Below are 15,595 nucleotides of genomic sequence, written 5' to 3' on the forward strand. Positions count from 1 at the left end.
CTCCCACCCAGACTGGATAACACAAGGAAGGACAGTGCTGATCATGAAAGACCACAACAAGGGAACAGCACCATCTAACTACCTGCCAATAACCTGCCTCCCCACAACATGGAAAGTCCTATCAGGCATCATAGCCACCAAGCTGGAGGACCATATGGGCCAGTACATGAACACAGCTCAGAAGGGCATTGGGAACAACACCAGAAGCTTAAAACACCAGTTGCTTGTAGATAGAGCAGTTGCCCGAGACTCAAGGTCTAGACAGACCAATCTCAGCACAGCCTGGATAAACTACAGAAAAGCCTATGATTCAATGCCACATACATGGATCTATGAATGCCTGCCACTATACAAAATCAACAGGACACTCAGGACCTTCCTCAAGAACTCACTGGGACTGTGGAAGACAACACGGGAAGTCAACTCAAGGCAGCTCGCACAAGTGGCCATCAAGTGCAGCATATACCAAGATGATGCACTGTCCCCACTGCTGTTCTGCATAGGCTTGAACCCCCTCAGACGGATAATCACAAGGACTGGATATGGACACAAGTTCAAGTGTGGACCTACCATCAGCCACCTCCTCTACATGGATGACATCAAGCTGTATGCCAGGAGTGAACAAGACATCAACTCACTGATCCACCTGACATGGATCTACAGTTAGGACATTGGGATGTCATTTGGACTAGAGAAGTGTAGCCGGGTGGTAGTAAAGAGAGGGAAGGTAGTTAATACTGATAGGATGGAACTACCAGCAGGCCACATACCAGACATACAGATCAGCTACAAGTACCTTGGAATTCCAGTCACATGGGAACCATGAGGAGGAGGCAAGGAAGACAGCAACAACCAAGTACCACCAAAGGATAAGACAGGTCCTGAAAAGCCAGCTCATTAGGAAGAACAAGATCCATGCCATCAACATGTATGCCCTGCCAGTCATCAGACACCCTGCCGGTATAGTGAGTTGGCCAAAGGAGGGCATGGAGACTGCTGATGTGAAGTCCTGGAAGCTCCTGATAATGTATGGAGGCTTCCACCCCAAGTCCAACACCCAGAGACTGTACACCAGGTAGAAAGAGGATGGGTGGGATCTGGTGAGTGTCAAAGCCACTGTCCTGGATGAGACCCAGGGTATCCAGGAGTACAGCAGTAAGATGGCACCTAAAGATGAGCTGTTGAGAGAATGCCTGAGGCAGCAGCAGACACAGAAGGAAGATCAAGCAGAGGAAGTGCCATGGCAAGACAAGACCCTGCATGGGATGTACCATTGAGAGATAGCTGAGGTGGTTGACACTGGACAATCTTACCAGTGTCTGGAAAGGGCTGGACTAAAAGACAGCACTGAGGCACTGATCATAGCAGCACAAGAACAGGCATTAAGCACCAGATCCATAGAAGCAGGAGTCTACCACACTAGACAGGACTTGAGGGGCAGACTGTGCAGAGAGACCTCAGAGACAGTCCAACACATAGTGGCAGGGTGTAAGATGCAGGCAGGAACAACATACACTGAACAGCACAACCAAGTAGCTGGCATTGTGTGCGGGAACATCTGCACAGCGTATGGGCTAGACCCCCAAGTCCAGATGGGAGATTCCATAGTAGGTAATGGAGAATGATAGGACTAAGATCTTGTGGGACTTCCACATCCAGACAGACAGGCAGGTACTAGCTAATCAACCAGATGTCGTGGTAGTAGACAAGGACCAGAAGACAGCAGTGATGATAGATGTAGCGGCGCCAAGTGAGAGCAACATCAGGAAGGAGGAGTATGAGAAGTACCAGGTTCTGAAGAAGGAACTAGAGAGGATATGGAAAGTGAAGGCCAAAGTGGTCCTAGTGGTGGTAGGGGCACTTGGGGCTGTGACCTCCCCCCCTCCAAATTGGGAGAGTAGCTCCAAAAGATCCCAGGAACAACATCAGAGCTCTCTGTCCAGAAGTGGAGTGCTAGGAACAGCTAAGATACTGTGCAGAACCCTCAAACTCCCAGGCCTCTGGCAGAGGACCCGAGGTTGAGGAAGACACATACCAATCATAGGGAATTTATTATTTTTTAATATATTCAATAAAGTATAAAGGGGTACATGAGAGGAAGATGGCTTATTTTACATTTTTTAATGAAGAGACATATAAACTAAGATACTTCTGTCTCTACCTCGATCAATCTTCTTGCTCAAACACCACCCACTGCTGCCTACTATTTAGTAGCCATTAGAAGCAGCCACAAATTTTGTCCAGCTGAAGCCTGCACTCAGTTCCCAGAGAGATAACTTTCAACCAGTTTTATAGAGTGATCAGAGGTTGCCAGAGAGCATGGTAGTCATCATATTAGCTGTCCTATTTCTATGTACTTTCTGGTAATTGTCAGGATAACAGACAAATAGTGGGCATGCAAGTTTCCAGAAAATTGTAGCAATTTTTGGTATCAAGGGCTCACTCATTCTGTATCTGTGACAATTTCATTTACATAAGAGGTTTCAGAATAAAAAGCAACATGGATTCATGGATTGAAACTGCTGCTTATCAATTCCAGAACCATATCTAGTGAGAGCATTTTCATGGATAAGCAGACATACTTGGCATGTATTACCAAAACCTGTTAGGTCAGAACAGTGATATCACCCTTTCATAAATCTGCCATCCCAGGTGTTGGGTCCTGGGTTTGGTCTAACAGAAGTTGACTGCCACCTAGCACTTCCTCAGGGCTGAGGGTACATTAGGAGGTCCACCAGAGATGCCTCATGGATTCAGAGATCTGCCAGGCCATTTCTGTCATTTGCCTGGTTAGCCTCTGGCATCAGGAGGCAAACAGAACTCTCAATGAGCTGGACCCCAAATGACTAGTCCCTGTGCAATGAGTCTGACATGCCCCTGGGTTTTCAGAGGTGCTCTGTGTTATGGGGTGATAGAAGCAGTGCCTGGAACATCACTGGATGAAGACCAGACGACATCTAATTGAAAATGGATACAAAGTCAAATCTGAGTCTACACAGTTAATAAAAGAGCCAGTTTGGTCTAGTGATCAAGGCATCAGGCTAGAAACCAGGAGACCATGAGTTCTAGTCCTGCCTTAGGCATGAAAGCTAGCTGGGTGACATTGGGCCAGTCTCTCTCAGCCCAACTCACAGGGTTGTTGCTGTGGGGAAAATAGGAGGAGGAAGGAGTATTAGGTATGTTCACCTCCTTGAGTTATTTATAAAAAATAAAGGTTGGGTAGAAAAAAAAAGAAGCGAAGCATTGTAACCTTATTGATTTAGCAGCCTGTTGGCTGGTGACCTTGTTTACGTGAATTCCCTTTTAGAGAAGTGAGAACAGGTACGTATTCCACATGACCTTTGTGACTGTTTTGCATAGCATGTTGTTGATAACCACTAATATTAGCCAAAGTTAGTGGTGGTGGAGGAGAGATTGTCTTGGTTATCATTCCTGCATGAGATGTCAAAGGGATTGGTCTCCCCTACCCTCTCGTTTAGCATTTGCACAAAGCCTCTTGGAGAATTATTAAACTATTTGGGGTATAATATCATCAGTATACTGGTGATATATAATCATACATTGTCATCCAGCCTGATGGAGATGCTATGGAAATCTTGTCTGGTGCCTGAAGGTTGTTAGAATCCAGAAGAGAGAAAACAGGCTAAAGCTGAATACTAGCAAGATGGAGCTGCTTTTTGTCCTTTGTGGCTGACAGCTCCAAAGAACATTGCCCTGAGGGAGCAGGTCCACAATTTAGGGGTCTTCCTACTGGGCTACTATTGAAAGGCAGATGGAGGCCACGCCCAGGACAGCCTTTGTCTCACATTGCCTAATTTGCTAGTTGTGATCCTACCTGGACTGGGAGTGCTATGGTGACTCATTCCCACATTAATATGCATCTGGACTGCTGTAATGTGGGTGCAGCTAATACTGAATAAGATGGCTCTGTTTTATCAACTGCTTGACAATATTACCACGTGATACTAATTCTGCAGCCCTGCAGGTCTACTGGAAAACACATTATTGAAATAAATGCAATGACAAGATGCTATTATAAATCTGCTGTACTAATCTAACTTTCAAGATGTACTAAAGTTCTACTTATAGCTCAGTAACACTTGCACAGAATCTCAGATGCAGTCCCTGACATTTCCAATTGAGAGGATTATGCAGGAAGCAGCAGAAGATCCAGTTATATAATACAAAGATAACAGCACAGGCATCCAATACAAACTGCAATGTTTCAAAAATTATGAAGTGTGAATTGCACAGTCATGATGCAAACTCTGAACTTTTGCATTTGTGTCTTGACTTTGGACACAAGAATGAAAGTCACATTGTTTCACAACACACATTTTCTCACTTGTCTCCTTCTTCCCTCTTGTATTCACTATGCTGAAATGCAACATGTTTTTTATGTTGTTTTATGTTCACATAGTTGTTCTACTGTTTGGCTTATAATAGACCACATTGTTAGGACAACTTATTTGATTCTTCACAGTAGGACGTTCCATTAGCTGTGGTCAGTTATATTCATTCGGTAGTTCTTTTCCCCAGAAATGGAATAATGTTTAAACAAAAGCATTTACAGGGTAATTTCAAATTCTTTAAATAAAATAATGAAAACTATTTGTGAAATCAAGTGGATTGTGATGAAGACATGATGATATAAATGTCAAGGAATTGTTATAATTCTGTTTATTTTGTTGCATGTTAAAATTAGCATCCATTACATAAATGTTACCTGAGTTTAAGATGAGTTTTAATATGAATACTACCCATATCTTGTGATAAAATGGTTTTGTCTGGTATATAGATGTGGAAACGTTTAATTGAATGATCTTTGGTTATGGCTAAATTAGCTGCATTATGGGTTTGTGAAAAAAATGACAAAAACCTATTGTTGCATTATGTCCAGTGTATGCCATGACATATACTGTAAGTGGATTCATAGCTGGCTGAAAAATCATAGCCAAAGAGCAGTCAGACAGGAGAGAGGTATCAAGTGAAGTGCCACAAGGTTCACACTACACCCTTTTTTTATTAATCACTTAGATGAGATATGAGGAATGTTTATCAAATTTTGCAATTGATACAAAATTAGATGCAATGGCTAATACCCTAGAAGACAAAAATAAAATTCAGAACAATCTTGATAGGTTAGAAAAATGGGCTGAAAATAACAGGATGACATTTGGTAAGTTCTTCATCTAAGAAACATAAAACAAGTACCTTGGAGGATGACACACAGATGAATACAAAGACCTCTTGTACCATCCCAAAGGGCAGAACACAAAATAACGTGTTATAGGAGGACAGATTCCTGCTAAATCTTAGGGAAAATGTCGTAACAGTAAGAGTAGTGGAAGCAATTTCCCAGAGCTAATGATTGGCTCTTTGCACTGGACATGTCCAAGCAGAGGACGAAGAGTCTTTTGTCATACATTTGGATTCCTGCATGCAACAGGATTGGCTTCTAAGGCCTAAATGGCCCCTTCCAATTCTTCCAATTCTATGTCAGATTTCTTGAATACAAATACCTTATGCACTGTATAATTATGGTTGGAAGCAGGTATAACAACATACTGAATCACTCTGCAAGATAAGAACAATATATTATAATGCAAGGAAAAAAAAGATCAACTGTAACCAAAAATACCATTCACTGAACATTTCTGATATGTAAACAATTCTTTGTTTCAGCCTGCAAACTTTGGATTTTTCAGAGCAGAGGATGGAAAAAAGAAGTAGGACACAGGAAGCTGACAAAAAAGTATAAATAAAGCTGTACATTAAGAAATAAATTAAGAACCTGGTTATTCTTAGCATGATTAAAATAAAATTATTAAATTGCTGAAAGCTTCCAGTTATCAGACTGCTAAAGACTTCACTCATTTTTAATACAACAGAAATAAATATATAAATCACTGCAGCATATATTATCATTTGCACTCTGCATACTGCAGTTTTCTTTCTAAGCTAAAATATCCATCATTTCACATAACTCCCCCTTTGGCAAACCCCTCCCCCAAACAATGCAAATAAAATTAATAGGGTCCAAAGCTGCTGGTTCCCCTCCGCCTAGGTCCCAAGAGCCTGACTTGTGATTGTTACTAAAAAACCTCACAAGTTAGGGTCTCAGGGACTAGGAAAAGTCCGATTAGATCCAGTCGAATTCTTCTTCAATTAATCAGAATGGTTTTTGTAGTTATTTTATTAAACACTTCTTTCAGTAGATTTGGAAGATGTAACAAGCAGTTCTAATATTGTCAAAATACACTTTCAGTTATTTTGGAAAGAATATCTATCTACTGTATAGAGGCAACAGAGATTAAATTTTTAATGCATAAGGCTTTCAAATGTGTACGTTCCAAGGAGGTCAAAGGAGGCTCAAATCTTCCTTTTCTTCCAATGGTTTAAACAAATGGTTCAGCATTATTTCTCCAGTAGCCTTGCTATAGTGGGCCCTAAACATATTCTGAACTTAAAAGCCATTCTGGAACAAGACCGTGTTTGGATTATAATTTAACTCTCCCCTTCTTATATTGAATATTTGATCTCAGATTAGTATAAAGAACTTCATCCATCTGAATACTTTTCACTTCCTAAATTCATAGTGAATTTTGGCAACTTGTTATTCTTTGTGCCAGGTCACTTGAACCAAATCTGATCTTTCAAAAAAATATTCTTCATGCAAATAGAAAAAAAAATACTCCCTTCCTTCCCATCTTTTTTTTTTTTCCCTTCAAGTCCAAGACTTAGTGACAGAATCAGAGCACTGAAAAGATTCACCCTCGCCTTCAGCACTTTAGTCTCATTTGCGGAATGAAAAAGAATATGTCTACTTTAGGAACAGATCCATGATGCTCGGCGGAAGAACTCAGAACCAAAGAGAAGCCACAAAGGAGCTGGCCACTTAAGCAGAGTCTGGTGTATGTAACTCATTCAAGCCTTGTTTCAAGATGCAGATCGGCTGGGGGGGAGGGGGGAGGGGGGGAGGAGAGAGAAAAATAATTAGAATATCAAGTTATAAAACAAGCTATACAGGACAAAAAACAACCCTCAGAAATATTTTTAATGATTAACTCCCCTCTTCAAGCTGGTTCTCTACACTCCACCACCCCCTCTTCCTACTTCCACAAGATAGTACTTCTGGATTCAGTAGGTGTTCAATTACTTGAAACATTTTGAATGAGGACAGAATCTTATGTTGCAAACAACTCTTTCCTTTCTCATTTGCTCTGCAGCACAGATTGAATGCTTATAGTTCAGGCATGAAACAGTTAAAGAAACCACCAGCAGCATTATATATGCTTTTTGTTACAAATTGTAATATGGTTTTCCCAATACGAATTCGACCAAACCAGTAATTAGGCAGAAAAAAAAAGCTACCCCTCCATAAATACGATATTAACATAATTGCACCATCCCTATCGCATAGACCCATCCTCCTTAGGGGATACATCTGATGCTCAGTAGATGGGAATCAGTCAGATTTTTAGCTGCTCTCCAACGTACCTTTGCTTCTCACTGACTGACTGGGTTTTACCTCCCATGAATATGCACGCGCACATTCAGACAGACACGCTTCCTTACACACAGATATGCACACGGCCGCGCGCGCGCGCGCTCCAGCCACATAGACCCACACAAAGAGGACGCGCGCGCACGTACAAAGGCAGCCAAGGCACAGGCAGGCACGGCTGCAAAAGAACGGCTGCTGACTCAGAGCGGTTGCATGCGGGGCGGGGGGTGGCGGCACTCGGCTGGCATTTGCACTGCGCTCCTCGTGAATAGTGACACTCTGGCGCGCGGTCTCCTGCATCCACCCTCCCTCCGGCAGACCTGCTGGACCGCAGGATTTGCAGGACGCCGATCCTCTGGTCCTTGCAAGAAGAGGAAGAGTAAAGGGGGAAGGGAGAAGGGAGAAGCAGCTCAAGAACACTCAAAAGCCTTCATTTCTTCCGAAGGCTCCCTCCCTCTTCTTATTTTTCCATCTTTCTACTTCCTCTGTCGCTGTACCTCAGTTGTTGGACATCTTTCCGGAAGAAAATGTCTTGCGCTGCAATAAGCCAGTTGCCTGACGGTCCTCCCCTCACTTCACAGTTCTATTCCCTCCCCTTTTCTCCCCCTAATCAATAATAAGACAGATCTCCAAATGCAGTTTGAAAATAGGCTCTGCACAGACGGTCCTCCTCGATCTTCTGCCTCAGGAAGAGCAGGCAAATTCGGCTCACGCACACGTGATGTGGGGGAAAATAATGCCAGCCAGGCTTTCACAGACTTAGAAGTTGTCCTTCGCCTTCTTCAACTCTTCCTCTCTTCCCCTTGCCGCAGCCATGAGTGGAGAGGATTCCTCAGTACACACGGCTTCTCCCAAGCGATTAGCTTGCAACATTTTTATGCTGGTATTTTAAACCAAGTTCCTAAGAAAGAGAATCGGGACTTTTTAGAAATACTAAGCGGGATCTTGGGGTTGTTTTTTCTTTTCTTTTGATAAGTTAGGCTTCCATCGCACAAACGGTACCTTGCGGCGGGAGGGGCTTATTAGTGGTTGATTGCGAGGCATCATTAGGGAAGAAGCACCTTCCTGAGTTTCAAATAGCTAACAGCAGTTCTAGCCTTCCTATAACGAAGTGTATATACCTGTGAGCCAGGAAAGTCTCCCGCTCTCTGTTCCTCTGGGTGCAGTGTTTATGTGTGTGGTGCGTGTGTGTTTATGAGAGAGAGCAACTAGGAGAAACGAATATATTGTACCATAGCAATATATTGGGGTGTCGTGTTTTTGAATTCTGTACATGTCTTCAACATAATTCTGTTTATGAAAATACTGAGTCATTTGACACAAATATAATACGCATCATGTAAAACTCAGCAAAAGCTTTGCTAGTTGAAATGTGGTAGTAATGTGTGTTAAAACAGTTATAAAAAGAGATATTCATTTGTTTCTCTTTAAAGAATAAACTCTGGATGCTGAATGTAATAAGAAGCCTGTTTGTTACTGTGTGAGATGTTGATTTCAGAATGCAGAAGGAGTGCTGTGCCACAGGGATTTGAGGCTTTGTAATTTATGGGATGGATGGAGTGCTACTCCGTTACCATCAGTTCTCTCTAACACTAACCCTTTCGGTACACAGAGGGATCCCATCATTCAGTGCAACAATGCTGCACCAATGAAGGAAAAGAAATGGCAGGGGGGGTGCAACATGAAGTACATCTCTTGGCACAAAATGAAAATGAAAATATTGCGAACAATTACAACACAGAAAGATCATGTCTGCAAAGAAAAAAACAATTACATGCACATTCCGCAACTGGAACAAGCGAGACTTTTTTAAAACTCCGAAAGCAAGTAAGCAATTTATTGCAAAAGGGAAAGCAAAGAATGAAAGGAATGAAATAAATAATACAGAAAGGTTAAACTGAAATCAGACTTGATTGTAACTAATACAACTTATGGGGTTAGAGCATTCAGTATTGTATACTTATTCATTTGAAAAGAAAATCCATCCAAAATATGTATATAGCATGGCTTTAATTGCTTATTGCTGCCAACTTCTAACCTTTAGGGCTAGATTACAAATCTACCTTTTTCCTTGAAATCCTGTACAAATACTGAAACACAAATGAGTTAAAAACTCAGGAATAAGTTCCTTGAAAATATGTACATCTTTCAAATAAGCATACATGGAATTGAGCTGTAAATCTCTTTGGCTCTCACTCATTTATTTTTATGTTACTAGTTCTAGTCCTTTTCTGCTTTGTTTTTCCTGTCCCCATGTTACCCTGAATAATACAGCTATGTAGCTGAGTCTGGGAAATTGCCTACTGAGCATGTGTCTTCTGCAAATAATCTATCAGATATCTTAGGTTTTTGTGGGTTTTTTTTTTTTTTTTTTTACCATTTCTTCCAAAACAGTCTATGGCAACTTTACAATTTAGAAACAACAGATGTACATACAAACCAAATATCCTCCCCCCGCCATTTTTTTTCTTTCTGAGTTATTCCTTTTCAGTCTATATTACCTTTCCTTCTTAAAGTTTGATTCCTTGTACTGCTATTGAATATTAGGAGCACTTAAATAACATAATTTAGAAAAAGGTGAAACACAATTATGTTTGGTTGAACATTTTTTTGCAATTTTATATGTAGCTGTTGAATAAAGAAGATCTACTTTTATGTACTGAGGCTCCATTTTGGGGCAGTGGGAATTCCAGAGTAGATAAAATCAGTAACTGAGATATCATAATCTGCTCAATTGCAATTGTCATACATCCAGATTTAATATCCTTCCTAAATATCCTTCATAAAATCCATTTTTTCCAACATTAAGCTTTGGACATTCCTAAATGTTCAGTCACATTACTTTACAAAGAGGAAGTGGTTAAATAGTAGACAGAGTATCCTTGATTTTTAATACTGTTCCCTTTAAGCAGTGGCTAATGAATTAAATGCTTTCTTCTTGTGCGAAATTGTACATTGTTTACATGTGCATGCCATAGGTTGGTAGATAGATAGGGAGACAGATAGGTAGGGAGACAGATAGATAGATGGAAATAGATATGAGGAAGTGTGGGTGTGGGTGTGTTATGGTTGGAATAGGTAGGGTAGCTCAAACAATAATATTTAATTAACATGAACTATAGCAATTTCTTTGAAGATTACAAATATGAAGGAACTTGCAGAAATACACTTGGAACCAGCTATGGCTTTGTTTTAATGGTATACAAAATAATTTATCCTCTACCACTTGTTTTTTTGTCAGAGTTGGTACACATAACAACATACACAGTATAATAAGTAAAAGCAATTACATTTTTAGCTAGTATATCAATTACAGAAATAAACAAAACCTATGTTTCCTTACACAATGGGAGGAGGGAATAAATCTTTCTGTAGTATAGAATATTTGGCATATTATCTTTCCTATTTCAGATTCAATTTTGTGCAAAATATTTTCCACTTATTTCTCAAGAAATAATCTCACTTGACATAAAGCTATGAATACACCTTTACAACTTCTCTTAAGAATATATACAATATTCTTAAACAACACAATATCTATATATCTATATCTATATCTTAGGATTTTTGAATCCTAAATTTACCAGAACCAAGCAGTATCAGACACATTTGATATTTAGCAGTGGAGCAGTACAAAAAGAAAGAGGAATGGGATGGCAATGACAACTGAAATAATCCAGAGAAAATTAAGCATTTAAAAATAATTGAAACAAAGGGAAACATACGTGCTTTGCAAATTGAATCCTAGTTTCAGTCATCAATTTGGTTTGATGCTAGAGAGCCACTGCAGGTTAAACAATACTGAGTTAGATGGATCATTGACCTTACAATATAAAAAAAGAATGTATATATAATATATGATGTTTGCCTGTCCAATTGGAATATTTGCTGCATTTTCCTGAAAGAGAAATAAGTTTTTTAAAGTGAGGTTTAGAGTTTTATTACATCTGCTGAATAAAGCTTTACTGAGGTATAGACTCCCCAAATATAAGAGTTTTCCTTCTGCAGACCCCACACATTTTTTGAATATATTTCTCAGTGAGGCAGAAGATTTGGCGATAGCTTCTCTTCATCTTCTGTCTCTTTGCAGACTTTCAACTTCTGTATGTGGAGGACAAGGAAGGGGGTAGGGTGTTTTCATTCTGTTCCTTCTTGAATGAAAAGAGATTATCAGAGGATGTCATAATGTCTGAATAAGGTAAAAAATCCCATGCAAGAACCACTAAATTCAGTGGGATTTATTACAAAGTAAGCAAGTGTAGGTTTATGCTTGCTGTTCTTTGTGTAAGTACAAATTGAGCTTTCTGTAGCCATTTCCCCCTTTTCCTGTCCACCCTCATATCTGCTGTTCCCCCTTCATCTTTTCTATCTTTCTTTCCCAGTGCAACTATTTCATCCTGTCATTCATCTCAATCCTCTCTGCTTCTTTGCTGTTTTTCCTGTGAAAAGAATATGGGTATGAGAGAAACTGTATTTTGTGGTTTATTGTGTTTATTATACAGACGAGGAATCAATTAATTTTACAAATGGGTCGCTTTATTTTATAAGCAATTAATTTTAATAAGCAGCTATTTATTCAATTAATGTTAATTGAATTGTTTTTCCTAGCCTTGTCTTTTTTCTGGAATGTAGGTGCTGAACTACACACACACACACACACACTCCACAGACATAATTGTATCAGAAACATATTTGGGTGGGAGGGGAATATCCAGGCGTGGTTTAACTCAAGTTGCAACCATAGACTGAGAATGTAGGAAAGCTGGATGTTAAACCTAATTTTGTATAAAATCCTTGATTGATAGACAGACAGATAGGATAGACAGATGGGTCATTCAGTGATACTGGGTCTGCCTCAAATCAGAAGAGCTCTTCTGGTCAAAACACCATGGGTTGTTCCAGGTGCACTACCTTGGCAAGACGACTTGGTTGGAGAGGTTTCAGCAAGATACTGCAAGTAATCTTTATCATGTACTCCATATCTTTATCTCTTGTTCTGAGGAGCTGTGTGATTGTATGTTACATTAGAAAGCTGATACAATCTAAACACCAATTTATTTTGTGGACTGGAAGACTGATAATACTTCAGCCTCAACTCCGTCAATTAGCTCCACTGGACTGAAGAAGAATTGTAATTCTATATGACCATAATTTACAAAAAAATGTCAACCACACCATATGGAATTTGGAAGGGAAATATTGCATTATCAGGATTATTGTTGCTACAAATGTTTTTAATGTTCTGTCACAAAATAATGAAGTGATGTCTACTTTATTATACACACACACACACACACACACACAGAGAGAGAGAGATGTTTAAGGACTTTAGCTTGAAAAGCTCTGCACTGATTGCTATGATTTTTCTGCACCTTATCCCCTCATAATGGTTAGCTTTCCAGTAATTTTAATCCCATTTCATATGGGAATGAATGGTCATTTGGGTTTTATATCCATGTTAAATTATACAGCCTGTACATGTCTATATAGAAGTACGTATGAACTGTAGCCTTATTAAAGTCGGTTACATTAAAACAATGGAATGTGAGAATACTAAATATACTCTTTACTGAAAAGGCATTAGGTTTTTTTTTTTTGTAAATTCATACATACTATTGAACTGTACATTGTATACATATCAATGTACTTAAAATTAGCTATGAATCTCATATTGTGTTTATACTTATTTTGGCATAATTTAGGCTCAGTTATACTTACATAATTTATATTTTGGCATGATTTATACTTATTTAAATAAGTTTTCAACCATGTCATAGTTGAAAATAGCCTATTATGGAGGTCCTTTAACAAAAAATAGGATTATATAAGTGCATTTGTAGTAATTATCTCTGTTCCTTTAAAATATATGAGTGCAAGAAAACAGAGAGGTTTGAAAATTGCTGCAACCTATTTACCTCTGCATTCAAGATGGCCCAAAGGTGTTATTTTTATAACTACTGAAAGAACAGGTTAACGTAGCCAGAAGACACAGAACAAACCTTGATTTTTGTTCTTAAGAATTTAAAAAAAGGGGGGAGAAGGTAAGGAAAGCAATTTTTCAGTAATCGAAATATGAATTTCAGATACACAAAGAATGAATATGCCTTTCTAGTTGTTGAACAATGTGACATAGCCAAGACTTAAAAACATTCTCATAATACACAAGGAGACAGTACTTGTAGCCACATTAGAAACTTCTTGTTTCCACATGAAGAAGCAAAAGTAGAAACAGCCATTGCTGCAACTACCAAAGCAAATATTTCAGTTAATTTTAGATATGGGGTCCAGGAAACGGACTCACACTGACTTTAATATGGAAGGCTTTTAAATACCGGAATACATACAGTGGGCTAAGGTATTTTGCATTGCTACATTATTGTTAGTTTTTTTTATTTTGAAGATGTAGATATGAAAGCAAGATTTTTTAAAAAAATAAAACACAAGTTACTTTTGAGTAGAAGACTATTTTCTACAGAAAATAAATTGCAACAAATTTGAGATGCATGATTTTGATTAAAGTGCTTAGAACAATAGCATAAACAAAGTATGCTCTAAAGTTTTGTCCTGTATACAATGCTTTCAATCTGCATTGATTGAAATGGAGATTGAAATGTGAATTTAAAAGTAAGAGCTGTGAATAGTCGTTTTATTAGGAGCAATTTAGGTATTTTGAATTTAGAAAAAGTGGCAGTGCCTACTAAGCAGTTGTAAGCCCCACTGGGTTCACTATGTTTTACTTCCAAGTAAGTAAATACAAATAATAATAAAAAGATCCTGAATCTCATTATGTGTTCCCTGGATGTTCCTAAATTCTATATATCTTAACAAATAAAGAAAGAATTTGATAAATCCCCCTACATATGACTGAGGAAAATTTTGGTTCTATTTGTCCAGTTTTACACTTCTGGTAAAGTCTTTCTTACTTCCTTTGTTTTTCATAGTTTCACAGCTGTGGAGTAGTACAATTTTTGAATATGCACCATACTTTCACTTGAATCATGTGAAATTACAGACATTAAACTTTATTCAAAATGTTATCCAATAAATACTTCAATGTTCTAATAGCCATTCATGTCAGGAAAAAAATCTTCAAAGAAGAAATTGCTTTATTTTGCCTTCCCTCACCCAAATTAAACAAATAACTGTAATGTATTAGCAAAACAAATAACTATATATTTTTTCATTATTATTTAAATATAAGTGTGTTCATTTTTGCTTGTAACTGGAGGATGTAAATTAAAGGATTTATTATTTGCAAAATCATGAATTCACCTTTCCCATTGTTCAGGAAAAAAAGTCACTATTTGAGTTTAAATTATTCCATTCCAGTAAAATGGTTGAGCTTCAATAATTGTATGTATTTCTTTTTAAAATACATGCGTGTTTTGTAAACAGTATTAAACAGTGATACTTTTCTATAACGTAAAAAAAAAGGATAAGATATACAAAAATAAAGAAAATTATTAATCGACTTTTTAAAGATGAAGATTTAGTTTCATTTCTATTGAAATGAAATTATGTTCATCTTATTTTTCACTGTCATAAAATACTATTTCATATATTAATCTATGTACTTAATATTTCCTCAAAACAACTAGTAGTATAGTAAATTTTTGCATTTCACCTTTATTGTTTCCATACTGGAACAAAGGTGCCCCTAACCTCCTTATAGTGTAGGTAGTGTACAATTTGCTTGTAATATTTATAAGGCTAATGTACATTAAAAAAATGCTATGAATATAGGTACAGGTAAGTAAGCACCCTCACTATACTCTTCCAAAGGAAGTGTTTCCGATTATTCGAAAAATATCCTGCATAATCCAAATCCAAAGGGAGCAAATGTTATTATGGCTTTGTAAGGGCCCTTTTATAGACCATGGTGATATTTTAAACAATCATATCTAAACCATTATGTATTAAGTACCTGCATACAATTAATATTTTAAACCTTTACATTCAGTAAACGTTAAAGCCCATTCTGCATTCTCATGGTTTACTCTCATCTCTCCATCAATTTTATTGATTTTAAGGGTCAGAGGCCATACCTTCGTTGATCAAAGAAACAGCCTGACACAGCGAAAGAGTCTG

At 38.2% G+C, this 15,595-nt stretch overlaps 1 long non-coding RNA gene across 1 annotated transcript in view; it reads right to left on the reverse strand.

The window, feature by feature from the left end:
• Positions 1–4,983: 4,983 nt before the first annotated feature.
• Positions 4,984–15,595, reverse strand: part of LOC134498999 (uncharacterized) — a 206,808-nt gene continuing 196,196 nt past the window's right edge. The window contains exon 4 of the long non-coding RNA XR_010068086.1: positions 4,984–6,955. This is a non-coding gene — a long non-coding RNA (uncharacterized LOC134498999). The remainder of the gene's footprint in view (positions 6,956–15,595) is intronic.

This window comes from Candoia aspera, chromosome 5 (assembly GCF_035149785.1).
Source record: "Candoia aspera isolate rCanAsp1 chromosome 5, rCanAsp1.hap2, whole genome shotgun sequence".
Taxonomy (NCBI): domain Eukaryota; kingdom Metazoa; phylum Chordata; class Lepidosauria; order Squamata; family Boidae; genus Candoia; species Candoia aspera.